Raw genomic sequence first — 13,279 nt, 5'->3', positions numbered from 1 at the left:
AGGAGTGGAGAGGTCTGTGATGACCTATGGGTGCCTTTATGAGTTCGTTCTATGAAGCCTTGCTCCTGAGGAAGTTCTGTTTCTCACAAAGTCGACTGTGCCAAAGAAATGGTGATATTTACCAGAGCTCTTGGTCAGGGCTTGGGATGCCTGCACCTGGAATCATACATATGGCTTGATAGCCAGCACTGAAGGAAAATAATATTTGTGCTTGTGTTTGCAGTAGCTCATGCTACTTGCTGCTAGCTGAAAGTTCCAAGTGGCTGAATACTGCAGATCTAGATATGCTGTGCTGCCATAGCGCAAATAGGAGACTTGACAAGTTCAATTACCACTAGGTTATGATTTGTCAGATTGACAAATCCTGACAGGTAACAAGATGACCATCTGAACAGAGACAGGGGAAAACACTAGTCATAGATACTTCCATGTAAAAGCTTTGTGTATGAAATGAACTAAAAAAAACTAAACAGAACAAAATAAACCCACAGGCAACACACAATGTGCAGACTCAAAGAGAAGACTTAAGACTCTTATGCACCAACCTGTTCAGTTCCAAAAAGCCCTTTTCCATGCCTGTGCTGATTTTGATCCAGATTTGGATCATCCTGCTGATTATGATCCATATATGGCACCTGACTGGAAGGACTCTCTGCAATCTGCATGTTGCTGACGTTTGATTCATGCCTGCTAAGGCATTTCCCCAAGAGGAAGTCTTTTGGTTCACTTCTGTGGCAATGACTTGAGGGCATTTTCATTTCTGTGATCTCATCAGACCTCACAACAAAACAGAGCCAAATATGCTTGGCATTTGGCTAGAAGACTTTATGAAAACTGGTAAGCAAGAAGAGCATGAAGTTCTGCCAGTGAATCAGTAGGGGTGCTCTGCACTGGGCCCATCTGTAAATGAGTACACTTAAATGTGCATGAACATTTGAATGTATGCAAATGTGGAGAGAGGCCAAATCATCTTTCTGCATCAGCAGAACCCTATGCTAATTGCCCTGTGATACCACTGGGGATGCTGCTGCATGCCTAACAGTGAGCTGGCAGGTACAATAAATGAACAGAAAGTTGGGTGAAGTTTGAAAAAAGTCTGATTTCTCAGGTTATATGGTCTTTGGCCTCCACCATTATGTTGTTCTCTTAAGTCCCAGAATTTTTATTTGCAATATCATCAAAAAACTCCTGCTAGTTTGCACGCAAGCAGACTGGGACCCTCTGGCATGTGTTGCCTGAGTCCATTGTTTGTTTGTCTGGCCTTTGTATCTGGGTGTGGAGTAGGGAATTGGAAGAAGGCATAAGAAGCCCTCAGTCTTCTCTTTACAAAACCCTAGTGTTATACACAGACTAAGGAGTTAACAGATCATGGAGCTTTTCTGTAACAGATTTAGAAAAGCAGAAACCAAGGTTATTTACTGTTCCCACACTCTGCACTCAGAGCAGTTTTAAATTGCTAGGTTAACTAGCCATTCCTGAAAGAAATTTTCTGTGCACCAATGTAATCTTTGTGGTTAAAGCAGAAATTACTTACAGACAGTGAAATATGTCTTGCAAAGGCAAGCTTCAGCCAATGGAATATTTTAAAATTCAGCTGTGATATACATTAGGTTCTTTCTGGCTGGGGGTTAATTTGATCTATACCTTTTCATGCAGACAGACAGAAGAAATGTCTTATTTGCTAAGAGACATGTCATGGAGATATGAGGTAAAGAAAAACATATTCAAAAATTGCTCTCAGTTCTATTGTAGTTAATGCTAATAGCACTGAGATGTAGTGTAAGCACACCACATGCCAACTTCTGATGCCAATTACATCAGTGTAAATGAGATTAGAAATTGGCCCAAGCATCTAGGTTTAAACATGACTGTTTTGAACTTTATTTTCAGGACAGATAATGTTTTCGAGGAAAACAATGCACTTGTTAATTTTAGCAGTTTTGTCTCAGCACGGCTTGGAAACAGTTCTGATATATTCTGAGCACTTGGCTTTATTTTGCTGTTGTATTGCCTGAGCATCAGCACAACTCAGCCTGTCAGATGAGATATTTCAATGAACAAAATACAGGTTCGAAGGCTGGGGACCAATAATGAGAGAAATGCAAACAACCGTCCTTAGGCATGGATTTCATATTTTGTGAATGACATATTTTCCTCTCTGGTAGGTCTGTACTAGGTCTACCTCAATTCCATCTGGTATTCAATGCTTAGGCTGCTTATTATTAGATGTAGAAATCCATAACATATTTCAAACAGATCAACGGTATCAGAAAACTTGCCATCATGCAGGAGTAAAACAATCCAATAAGATAAGAATTAATTTATTTTCCTTGGAGCTGTAATCTTTTTGGATACTCAAAAAACAATGTTTTTTTGACCTCTTGATTAACTGACATACTTACAGAAAAGAAACAACATTTGTCCTATGCATAAAACATCTGAATACAAACCTGAACCTGTCCCAAGGAAAAATAATTGGGACTGATACTATTTAGGACATCAAAAGTCTCAGGTAACTTCTAAGCTTCACTTATACTCTTCTTTTGAGACTTGGCAAGAGGCTTCTGTGCTGGCCTTTAGTACAGGCATTGTTGCTGCTGTGAATGTTACCAAGCTAACTTGAGATTCAGGCCAAAGATGTGGACCTAAATGTACTTTCCAGACAAGATGGGTGTGCAAAGTTCACTTTTCAAACAAAAAAAGCAACCAAGGTGTCCTCACGGAAGATCAAGGCTCTTAAAAAAAGTTCTGCAAGCATTACAGTCCAACCCAAGTCAACTGAGAGCAAGGAACTAACCAAGGAACACAAGAATGCAGGAAAACATGTGAAAGATCTAATCACTAATGAGAAACATTTACTCCCTCACTCTCTGGATTGTGTGCTGGTCTTCCGTTCAGTTTTTCTTTTTTTATTTTTTTAAAAAAGTATTTTCTGTGCTATAATTCACAACAGCTGGAATCATTTTGTGTGTGTATGTGCGTGCATGTGTGTATGCATCGGACAAAAGAACATTACCAACTTGAAAAGGAAAAGGATGGGCACTGGTTTTGGAACTTGGCTCTGAAGGGGATGCATAATGATATGAGAAAGATTAAGTAAGTGGAGGAAGCTGGGGGATCTTCTAGCCGCAAGGCTGCTGCAATGTGGGTGGGCTCAGTGAGGGTCTCAGCACACTCTGTCCTACCAGTGATACCCTGACCCGGGTTCAGAGATTTCACAGTCCCGTGGAGCAAGACAGTGGATACATTCCCTGCAAAGCTTTCTTCAACCAAAATCAGTTTGGATCGAGGCCTGGCCAGTGACTGATAGCTGTGCACAGTAATTTCAGTTTCTTTTACATAAACATAATGAGGCGTTGTTTATTGTGGTCCTGAAAGCTTTGGATTTGAGATATTGGGGAAAACAAACAAAGAGACACTTTGCGAGCTCTCTGAGCAGTAAATGGTTCCCCTTGGCATGCTCTGACAGGCCATTTCATTTTAGCTTTGCTGAATCAGCTTAATGGGGAAAATTCAAAACTCATTGCCAAACTCTTATGGCAATTTCTCTTTACCACAGTGGTCATAAACAGATGTTGTTATCCTCTATATTGGGAACCAAATATTCCTTGGGGTAGGTTTGTGTAGGATGTGCAGATTGCTCCAAAATTAGGGAAAGGCTGAGGGTTAAGGGCGTGCACAGTGGAACACTTGGGTTTGTCACGTGGAACACACAAATTCCATCAAAAATCGACATGTGTGACAGTGGCCAATGTGACACCAAAACATGTCACTACCTGTGTTGCATCAAATACAACTTGGGAGAGGAGCGGGCAGTTCTCATATTTTTATCTCATGAAATGACGTGAATGCAGTATATATAAAATAACCATCTTCCTTCCACAAGGCTGCTGCAGCACAATGACACAACTAAGCCATTAGTGTAAGTTATAAGCTGGCTTCCAAGGGATAAGTTGTATCAAGAAGTTAAAAACTTGTACTAATTTAGCGGAGTTAGCACTCCAAAGGGATATAATTAGAGTCCCATTCCCAGACGCAAAGGAAGACAGAGGTTGCGTTCAAGGCCTTAGATTGGCCTTTTGCTGGTGGACACATTACCAACACAAGCGAATGTTCCTTGGGACATATTCAGCTTTTATTAAGACAATTCATATGGGTGACAAACATGTATTTTTTCAAAGTGTGATAGTCTGAATTGAATACAGATGCACCCTATTCAGTATTCAGAAGAGTGTGTAATTATGCCATTTTACACATGATAATTCTTTTAATACAGTCAAACACAGTACTTGCATTTTATGACACAGCATCACATTGCTCAATGGATGACTATAAACCTCAAGAGATAAAACAGCCACCAGAAAACATGTGAAAAATTGGTTTTAGTGAGACATTCTTCTCCTGATCATACATTATAGCCTTTGGGACAAATTCCTGTGGCAGATGCACTTCCCACCACTATGGTCATGCACAAACCCTTTAGTTGACAGACAGACCCCTTGAGCAATGAAGTGCCTTGTTTTAGAGAAGTTTCTGGACCACTACCATAAATGACCACAGCTGAGATTCAGCTAGGGTATAAATGGAGCCTGCTGTGGGTCCCATTGAGTTGGTCTTCTTCAGAGTGGTGGTTATGCAGTCAAAATCTCTCCTCCTTAGACTGGTCATCTAAGGAATGTTCCTCAATGATGAGACACCTTGCCAACATGGTAAGCAATCTTCTGGGTACCCTTGATAGTCCTCACTTTGTAAGGATGAGAAGAAGTGCGTTTTAAATTTTCACTCCAAAGTCTTGGGATCTAATCCCTTGAGTTTGAGTCAGTTGTGTAGTAACTAAACTCCTAACTTATCTGAACCTGTGTTTTATAATGTTGTCAGAGTGTTGAATAATTTTGGATAAACCCTGTTTCTATAATAGTTGGTTTTCTGCTAAACAGTTACAGTTAAAATAAAGTCTGTTTGGAGCTAATTGCCTGTCTGAATTGACTTCTGGGGTGTCCCTGTGACAATTCCCCAAGGAAAAGATGTGTCCAGACTTTTGACTGAAGAAGAACCTTGGAACAGTGTTTCAGTTCTCTTCCTGACTGCTGAGCTTTGGAAAAAAATCACCGTCAGAAGTGTCTGGGCCACCTATGTCCTTCCCACCCCTCAGCTGCAACTCTTATAGACTCAAAACTGGAGTATAACTCACTCCAGTTGTACAGTTCCTGCTCTTACTGCAGCAGGCTGCTCCTTGAGCAAAATCCCAGCATCACTGCAACCCTGTCCTGGCCTGTCTTTTACTCTTTGAAAGAAGTGTGGGTCGGAGACATGCCCAAGGCACAGTCCCTAGTGAGTAAACCTGGGTCTTAAAGTATTATCTGCAATAAATACAGTTTGAATGCCAGGACACCCACAATGTGGGGCATCTTTCCATTTGATTCTTTGCAGTCCAGGGCTTGGAGCAAGACACAGCACAGACACAGCTCAGTAGCAAAGGGCAAATTTCAGTTTCCAACTGACGGGGTGGCTCGATGCTGAACCCTGGCTGATTTTCCTGCACCTTCTAATATCACTGGCTTATTTTTGCTAGCTGTCAGCATAAGAACACCCCTGCTCAGAAGCCTAAACATGTCCTGAGCATGTGCTACCTCAACTAGGTTTGCAGAAAGGCTATGTCAAGGCATGAACTGTATCCTCCAAAATCTCTGCCACATCCTCTTGTCCTGTGATGTCCTTCCCAATGAGTAACTCCCCACACCTCCAATCAGGCATCATTTGCCTTGTGTCATGCCAGCTTTGTATCAATTGCCCTCATGTCCAGAAGAGCTGTTTCCTGCAGAGAACCCGTAATGTGGATCATGGTTTTTGATTAATAGATCCGTACATTCTTTATGCCTGAATGCATGCCATAATTTATGAGTAACAACAAGGATGTGTTCTCCAAAGAAAGTAATACTTGACTAAATTGTTCTCTTGACGTAAACCTGTAATTTTAAAATTATATATATTTAGAGTGCAAGTCAAAACAGGAAGTGCATTCCCAAAGCGGATAAAGATATTTCTGAACCTAAATATCTAGTGATAGAAAATTGCCTTGAAATGTCTCTCCCTTCCCCACGTAACAAAACCACCCTTTACCAAGTAAGTCTGTTATTTATGGGATCAGTTTGCTGTACACACAAGTTAGCTATGCCTGTTTCTTTCAATGGTGAGACTGAGGACTTCCATAGCTCCTGGCTGTCCAAACAGTGTTCTGCCCCTGGAAAGTAAAAGTATATCCATCAAAAACAAAGCAAATGTGGCATTGAGAAACCATTCTAAAAGTTCAGATGAGAAAGAATGTGCCAGAGAAAATCAATACAATTCAGTAGCAGACAGCTAAATACCCCATGGGAGATGAATCTGGCTAAATGCAGACATTTTCATCTTAGCTACCACTAGCTGCTATTGGCTCCATTCATGTACCACGGGGAGCTAGTCAACATAGGCAAGAGACACTGGCCTGTGGCATATCTTGTCCTCAAGTAGATGAGGTGGCTAAAATAGAAAAGGCAGAAATGGGCTCAGAAGATGCCTGGTTCTCTCCCTGAGCTATAAGCCATCCAGCATGCCTGGTTTGGCTGCAGGCAGCCATGTAGTGAGTACCAGAGGTAGGTGCTGTGATGCTACTGCAGGAGCGATCCTGAACATCAGGTGGGAAACGTTAGCAACAAAATAAAACATGTCATAAACAATGGAAGGACAAAGATTAAACAATTGCATGTATCAGTTGATAGGCAGCAGATGGTATGCTGTCCAACTTCTTCCCTCCACCCAGGGAGCAGCATCTACGTGCAACCAAGCCCTTCGGCAGGAGCTGTGCCCGCGCAGAGAGCGACGTGGAACTGCAGGAATCACTCCTCTCCTTCACCATAGAGCTGCTTGCCTGCAGCATGTGCCACCAAAGCGGTGTAGTCTGTCTCTAAAAGCATTTGAGAATTCACAAGGTAGCAAAACCTATATGTACACGTATAGATCTGCATAGACACACACACATATATATATGTATATATTACATGTTTTATTTATAACTCAAGATTTTGCATAGGAACTGGTTGTACAGATGTCAAAGCAGGACTTCATGAAACATGTTCCAACAGAGAAGAGTAAGTCTGGAATTATAGCAACTAGATACGGGAACACCAGTTTTACTAAAGCCCTAAATCCCAATGTAATTTCTGATTCACAATATTCAGATGTGTAATAGCTGAAGTAGTGACTCATAAGAGACCGAGCTGTTGCCTCAGTGCTATTTTCATTATTTTATGAGGCAAAAATTAGCACAGAACTATAACCTGTAATTAATTCCATGGAAAATTCATATTATTACTGTACTATTCTGTGAAATTGCAAACCAGTAGATTTTTGGGGTTTTTTTTTGTATTTCTACTAAAACCATTTACTCCAGGAGTTGTTGCGTGACTACAGGTTGTTCTTTAGGTAGGTAGCCTGAAGGGATCACCGTGATCTGAGCTCAACCTGGGCTCACTTTTTTGCCAGCAGATCTGGACACATTTCTCCTAACAGAGGCCAAGGAAGGGAGATGACCTGATCCATGACCTGCCTTGGTAACTGTTTCCCATAACTTGAGAGTCATTGTGCTTTGCTCTAGGCTAAAGGGATAGCATGACAAGAAAAAATAAATACCCATAGCAATACTGCTACTGCTGAGAGGTACATGTGAAATATCCATAGGTGACCAAAAGGTGGGCCGTGTAGTGCCTGCACTGAATTATAATTCTGCAGCCATATGTTTTTAGGTCATTTAATTTCATGTGTAGCCCTGCATCTACCAAGAAGCCCCCTGAAGCCATAATTTTTAGAGCATCTTTTGTATATAATTATCTGGCTGTCAGAGTCCATTTGCTCTCCAAAGCAGCCTTGCAAGAAGTACTAAACATCCTCATCTGTTCACAGCTGCAGAGAAGATCTCGAGAATGCCTTATGCCAACATCTGCTCTGCAGGCTGGTTGTGCTCTTGTGAAACACGTTTAGCCAGCTGTGTTGTACCACTGTGGCCATGGGCACACGGGCATAAAGGTGCCTTAGACCTATCTAATGCAGTCTCCTCCTTTCTAGAGACAAGATCATCAGTTTAATAATTATTTAACTGAACCGTGCTGGTGCTGTTGCATTGCTACACTAGTATAAGGAAAATGCCACCAGCCCTCTCAATAGCCACCTTCTCCATGAAACATGTGCCTCAGTGTTCACTATATCCTTTCAATGTATGTTGTTGTCAAAAGAATACATCGTATTTTAAGCTTCCTGCCTTTCTAACTGATGTGACTCATGCAATTGTACTTTTTCTTTTCATGTAAGTCAACAGTATTTTGCTAACTGAAGTTACAGCTTGTCTTCGGCTTATAGTAGAAAGTAACCAGAGGAATGCCAGAAAAAAAACAGAAAAAGACTTCAGGCACTTTATTTAGTTGATTTTCACCTAAAAAAAAAAAAAAAAAAAAAGCTTACACCCTTGTCTGATGGTTTTACAGTCCATTGCACAATAACCTGTTATTACGAGATTTTTTTAACCACACTCACCTAAGGCAATATGAGCTCTTATAATTTAAATGAAATATTGAAATAGAATTTTCTACCAACTAGACCATTATGAGTGATACTGATCTACAGCACTCTGCTTCTAGTTCATTTGTAGGGGACAATAATAAAATATTTCTACTAACTCAATTGTTTTGTGCCATGAAACAGAAATGCCAAAATCAAGGTCAAGAGTATGTGAGTGGTTTAATTTCCCTGGTGCTAGCCCACAGTAAAACTCCTCAGGATACAGTCTCCTGGTCTCCTGCAAGTCATTATGTATTTAATTTTCGCCCGTAAAGTGCTTTTCTTGAATGCAAAGTCTGTGTATTCTAGAGGTAAATGCATTAAGATAAAAGGTTCACAGAGTCTTTTTCTAAAGACATCTTATAATGTCTCCTAAGCTTCCTTATGAAATTCCAGTGCAAACCCCAACCATGCTGTCTTCAAAAGAATTCCCAGTGCATTTTCTTTATTTGCACAAAGGAAGGAAGGAAAATTAAAGGGGAGAGGGAGGGGGGAGCTGCGGTCAGTGTTACAGCCCTGCAGATTGCTGGAGTCAGACACTGTGGACCCTCAGAATGAAAAAAGATCTGTTAGGCAGGGCACTGTATGGGAACTTGCGTGTATCTACTTGTCTTGGCTTCCATGGCCTTCAGAGCATCTCATCTCAGCTAGAAACAGCCCAAAGCTATACCCCTCTCACATCTCTACCAGCACAACTCCCCCAAAATTTACACTGGTGTGCTGAGATTGCTGGCTGACATGCTGCCCAAACCTGTCTCACTGGTTTCTCTTGCTGCCTCCCTTTCTCCTTGTTTTATCTACCCATTACCCCGTGTTTTATAGCATGAGCTCTTTAGGGTAGGGACTGCTTTCACAGTGCTTGCACACCTCCTGAAGCCTGGGGATGGGGTGCTCCAAAGTGCTAGAGCCCTGGTTGTCCTAATAAACAATAATACAACCAGCCACACAAGGAAACCACACCTCTCTACATTAGAGAAAGTAGTAGGAAAGATAAAGATGAGATAGGTAAAGTATACTGCAGCAAGTAGCTTAAAATGCAGTTTGGCTTTATTTTGTCTCTCTTTCAAGACCCCTCCACAAAATTTTTGTGAGGCTGCAGGCAGCTCTGCCTGCAAAACAGCACACCAGGTGCCCCACTCCAGTGGCCTGATGGCTCTGCAGAGCCTAGTAAAAGGGTAAAAAAACCCTTCGCTTGTGGTCTCTGTCAGGCAGTTCTCGTGCTCCCAGGGGCTGACTCCAATTTCAGGAAGGCTGCGCTTCCCCCTCCAGCACCTGTGGGTACCAGAGTTTCTGATGAGGTCTGGCGTCCCTGCCCCCAAGCCCAGCCCAAACACACATCAGGGGCTCAGATGGGTCCCAGTCTTTATGGAGCTGTTGTTCACACTGTGACTGGGCACTTGTGGATGTGGCAGTCACTTATCTGCTTTCAGCTTTTGGCTCAAGAAAATAACTCTTCCAAATTTACAGTCTACCTCTGTGAACGACAAACAAAGTCTGCAGTTGAAAGGAAGAGCTCAGAAAATCATGGCCAAGATTTATGGGAAGTCACAGAAAAAAAAAAAAAACATGTTAAGCTTGCCAGTGTTTGTGCTGTTTGCATGGCCACAGCACACCTGGCTGTCCCCCAGTCCTGCTGCCCTGTAGCACATCCATGGCAAACCACTAATGTTACATTGTCAACCTCTTCCCAGCACCAGATTGGGCCAAAACAGCTGCTATCCAGACTCAAAATAGTTTACTCATTACTTGGTGAGCTAAAGGGGAGGTGAGACATGTTAGGGATAGTAAGGACAGTAGCCAGGTGCTCTGTAAAGAACACAGTAACACAACAGCAATACACCTCTGCTTTCCTAGTGCTTCCAGTGAGTGAAGGAAAAGTGGCTTACATTAGCTAAACTTACTGTAGTTGGGTGATTTTTGCCTGTTGCCTATTGTGCAAACACAGGTATGGTAGCTGGGAGAGAAAATTAAATGAAAGAATGCCTTATCATAGAATCATAGACTCATAGAATTATAGAATAATTTGGATTGGAAGGGATCTTTAAAGGTCATGTAGTCTAACCCCCTGCAATGAGAAACATCTGACCCGAAGATAACCTTAAGAAGACCTGACCTAAGGCAGGGCCTTACCGAGGGACTGAAATAAGATGGACATTAAAAGTAGTGGACATTAGCAAGCATGAATACAGTGGAGCTGTTCTCTGAAAGAAAAAAATGATGACAAGCAGTGTAAAATCAGAGCAAGTATATGCAGAAGTCCATAACAAAGACTGGGTCCTCCTCTGAAGGTCCATGATCCAACCACAGTATATTAGCTCTGCGTGGCTCTGGTGGGGACAAGACAGACAAGGAGAGCAACACTTGTCCGAGCAGTACAAGCAACTGTTTCCAGTAGCAGGGGTCATGGTCAACCCTGCAGTTTTAAACAGGCATGCTGCTAATATACTTTTTCACTGCTTTTTGGCTTACAAGAAGGAGATGGTTTTGTGCTTGTTTTTCCTGAATCTGGCAGCTGGTTGCTAAAGTATCTTAGCCATTAACTCAGTTGCCAATACAGTCACATAGGGTTTGTGCTGGTGGTGTTTCATAAACACACTCAGACTGGGCTTCAAGCAGCCCATGAAGGTGATTCAGACACACCTCCATCAAGCAGGTGCAACTGCATTTATTGAGCTACCCGTCTCCCTGTGCCGCTGAAAAACCTCTAAGAGTTGAACATTTATGTGCTCAAGACTGTGAGAAAATGACTCCAAAGCGACCTTTGTTTTACCTGCAGGTATACTGCCCTGTGCTGTGATCTTGTCAGATCTTGTTAACTCATCAGTGCTAAGGTAATCTTGGATGATAAAAGCCAGGGAAGACCTCACTGCTGAGGGAGGCTGTGCCTGTAGAATCATGAAAATGGGAACAATGAGGCACCAGCATCCTTTCTTCCTCCTTTTACAAAGAACTTTACAGGGGTCATTAACAGCATATTATGGATGGCTTGTGGAGAGTCCCAGACCTAGAGATCTGGCAGAAAAAGAAAAGCACTGGTTTAGGACTGGACTGAGCTAATCCACTTTATAAAAGCTGCTGGGTAGCTAGTTTGTCCTTTTTTTATTATTTTTTTCCCCTCTTTATTATCCTAACATTAAAAGAAAATCATGTTCACTGCACTATAGAGTCTGCAGTTGTTTTCTGAAACAGATTTTAGGATGCCTTGTTTAATATGGATGTTTCTGTGCCTTCACCTGGATGTTTCTGTGTCTCTGCAATGGGTTTCCAATGCTGTTAAGCTGCCTCTGGAGCTGCAACACCTCCAGAATTCCTACAATGAAACCCAGGGAGTAGAAATCAGGAAGGTGGTCTGCCAGGCTGTATTGTTTTTTCCAAAGTTAGCGGATGTGCCTGGCAGCAGGAATGAAAGAGGGCAGGAACACAAACACTCCGAAGTTTTGGGATGTCTCTGTCGCATTCCAGCAATGCCACGCCCAGTCCCAGGGACCGCGGTGGGAGTTGAGATGGCAGTGTCTGTCCTTCTCAAATCCATCTTAAAATGCAGTGGCTGTCAGCTCAGGGGACGGGGTCTGTAAGGAAATGAAAATGATTCTTGGTACCAGGCTCCACCTAACAGGTGCCACAGAACAGTGACAGCAAAACAAAAATTGCTCTGCACATCCAGGTTTTTCAAGCTTTGGAAATACAGCTGAACACACTTGGTTTTGGTTTTACCCCATTTTCAGTCCTAGTGACAAGGGAGCAGAGGGGCAGTGTAACCCACTGCAGCGACCATGGCTCTTCAAACATGTCCCTGTACACAGGGAGGCGGGTGCAGTTTTGCCAGCGGAAGAAAGTCTCATCTCTGGGACCTTATTCTGAGCTTTTCCAAGGTGAGCTGGCTGCACAGGTGCTAAGGAACATATTTAAAATAAGCTAGTGTGTGGCCAGCAGACAGTCACTTCCACAGAAAAAATATTTATTACCTTTGTAGAAATGCAGATATACCCCTAGAACAGCAAAGAGAGTATCCTCTCCCAAACTTATAACAAGCTAAAATTAAAAAAAAAAAAGTCTGCATGGATCTCTAAACTAATAACCTTTGTGTATAGTGGCTGGTCACATCTGCTCATGGAAAGAGGACCCGTTTGGATCCAATTGCCCTTGTGAGACATTGAGGAGGAAAGCCAAGTCACCTCACTTAGTTCAGTTGATCTTCACTAATTGATGGAATAAAAGCCAAAGCCCTGACCACCAAAGTACTCCAGATTCCAGATGTTTTAAATATTCAGGGTGGTTATAAAGCTACCAGATCCTTTAATACTGAATCCAAACAGTTACATTCTACTCAAACTTAAATGTCTGAAATTCACTAGGTTAGCCTTAATTACAGAATAATAGACTAAGAAATGTTTGTGAGACTGAAAAAGACGCAGAGTTGATGCAAGCCTGAACCTTCACGTCCAGACTGCTTCTGGAAAACCTTGTCCAGAAATCCCCGATACTCTGAACATCCAGGGGAAATCACCCTCAAGGTGAGCACCGGACAGATCATCTCTGCTTCTAGCCTGCGGACCAAGAACGTGCAAGGATGAGTTCCAAAGTGAGGGGATTCTGAGCAAGAAGTAAATAAAAAAGTCTGAGGAAGAGAGTCTGTAAATGGAGCACAGAGATCACTCCCAAAAGGAAAGACAAAAAGGTAGTGTTGATG

This window comes from Streptopelia decaocto (assembly GCF_964273445.1).
Source record: "Streptopelia decaocto genome assembly, chromosome: 2".
In the NCBI taxonomy this organism is placed as follows: Eukaryota; Metazoa; Chordata; class Aves; order Columbiformes; family Columbidae; genus Streptopelia; species Streptopelia decaocto.
This window is presented reverse-complemented; position numbering follows the sequence as displayed.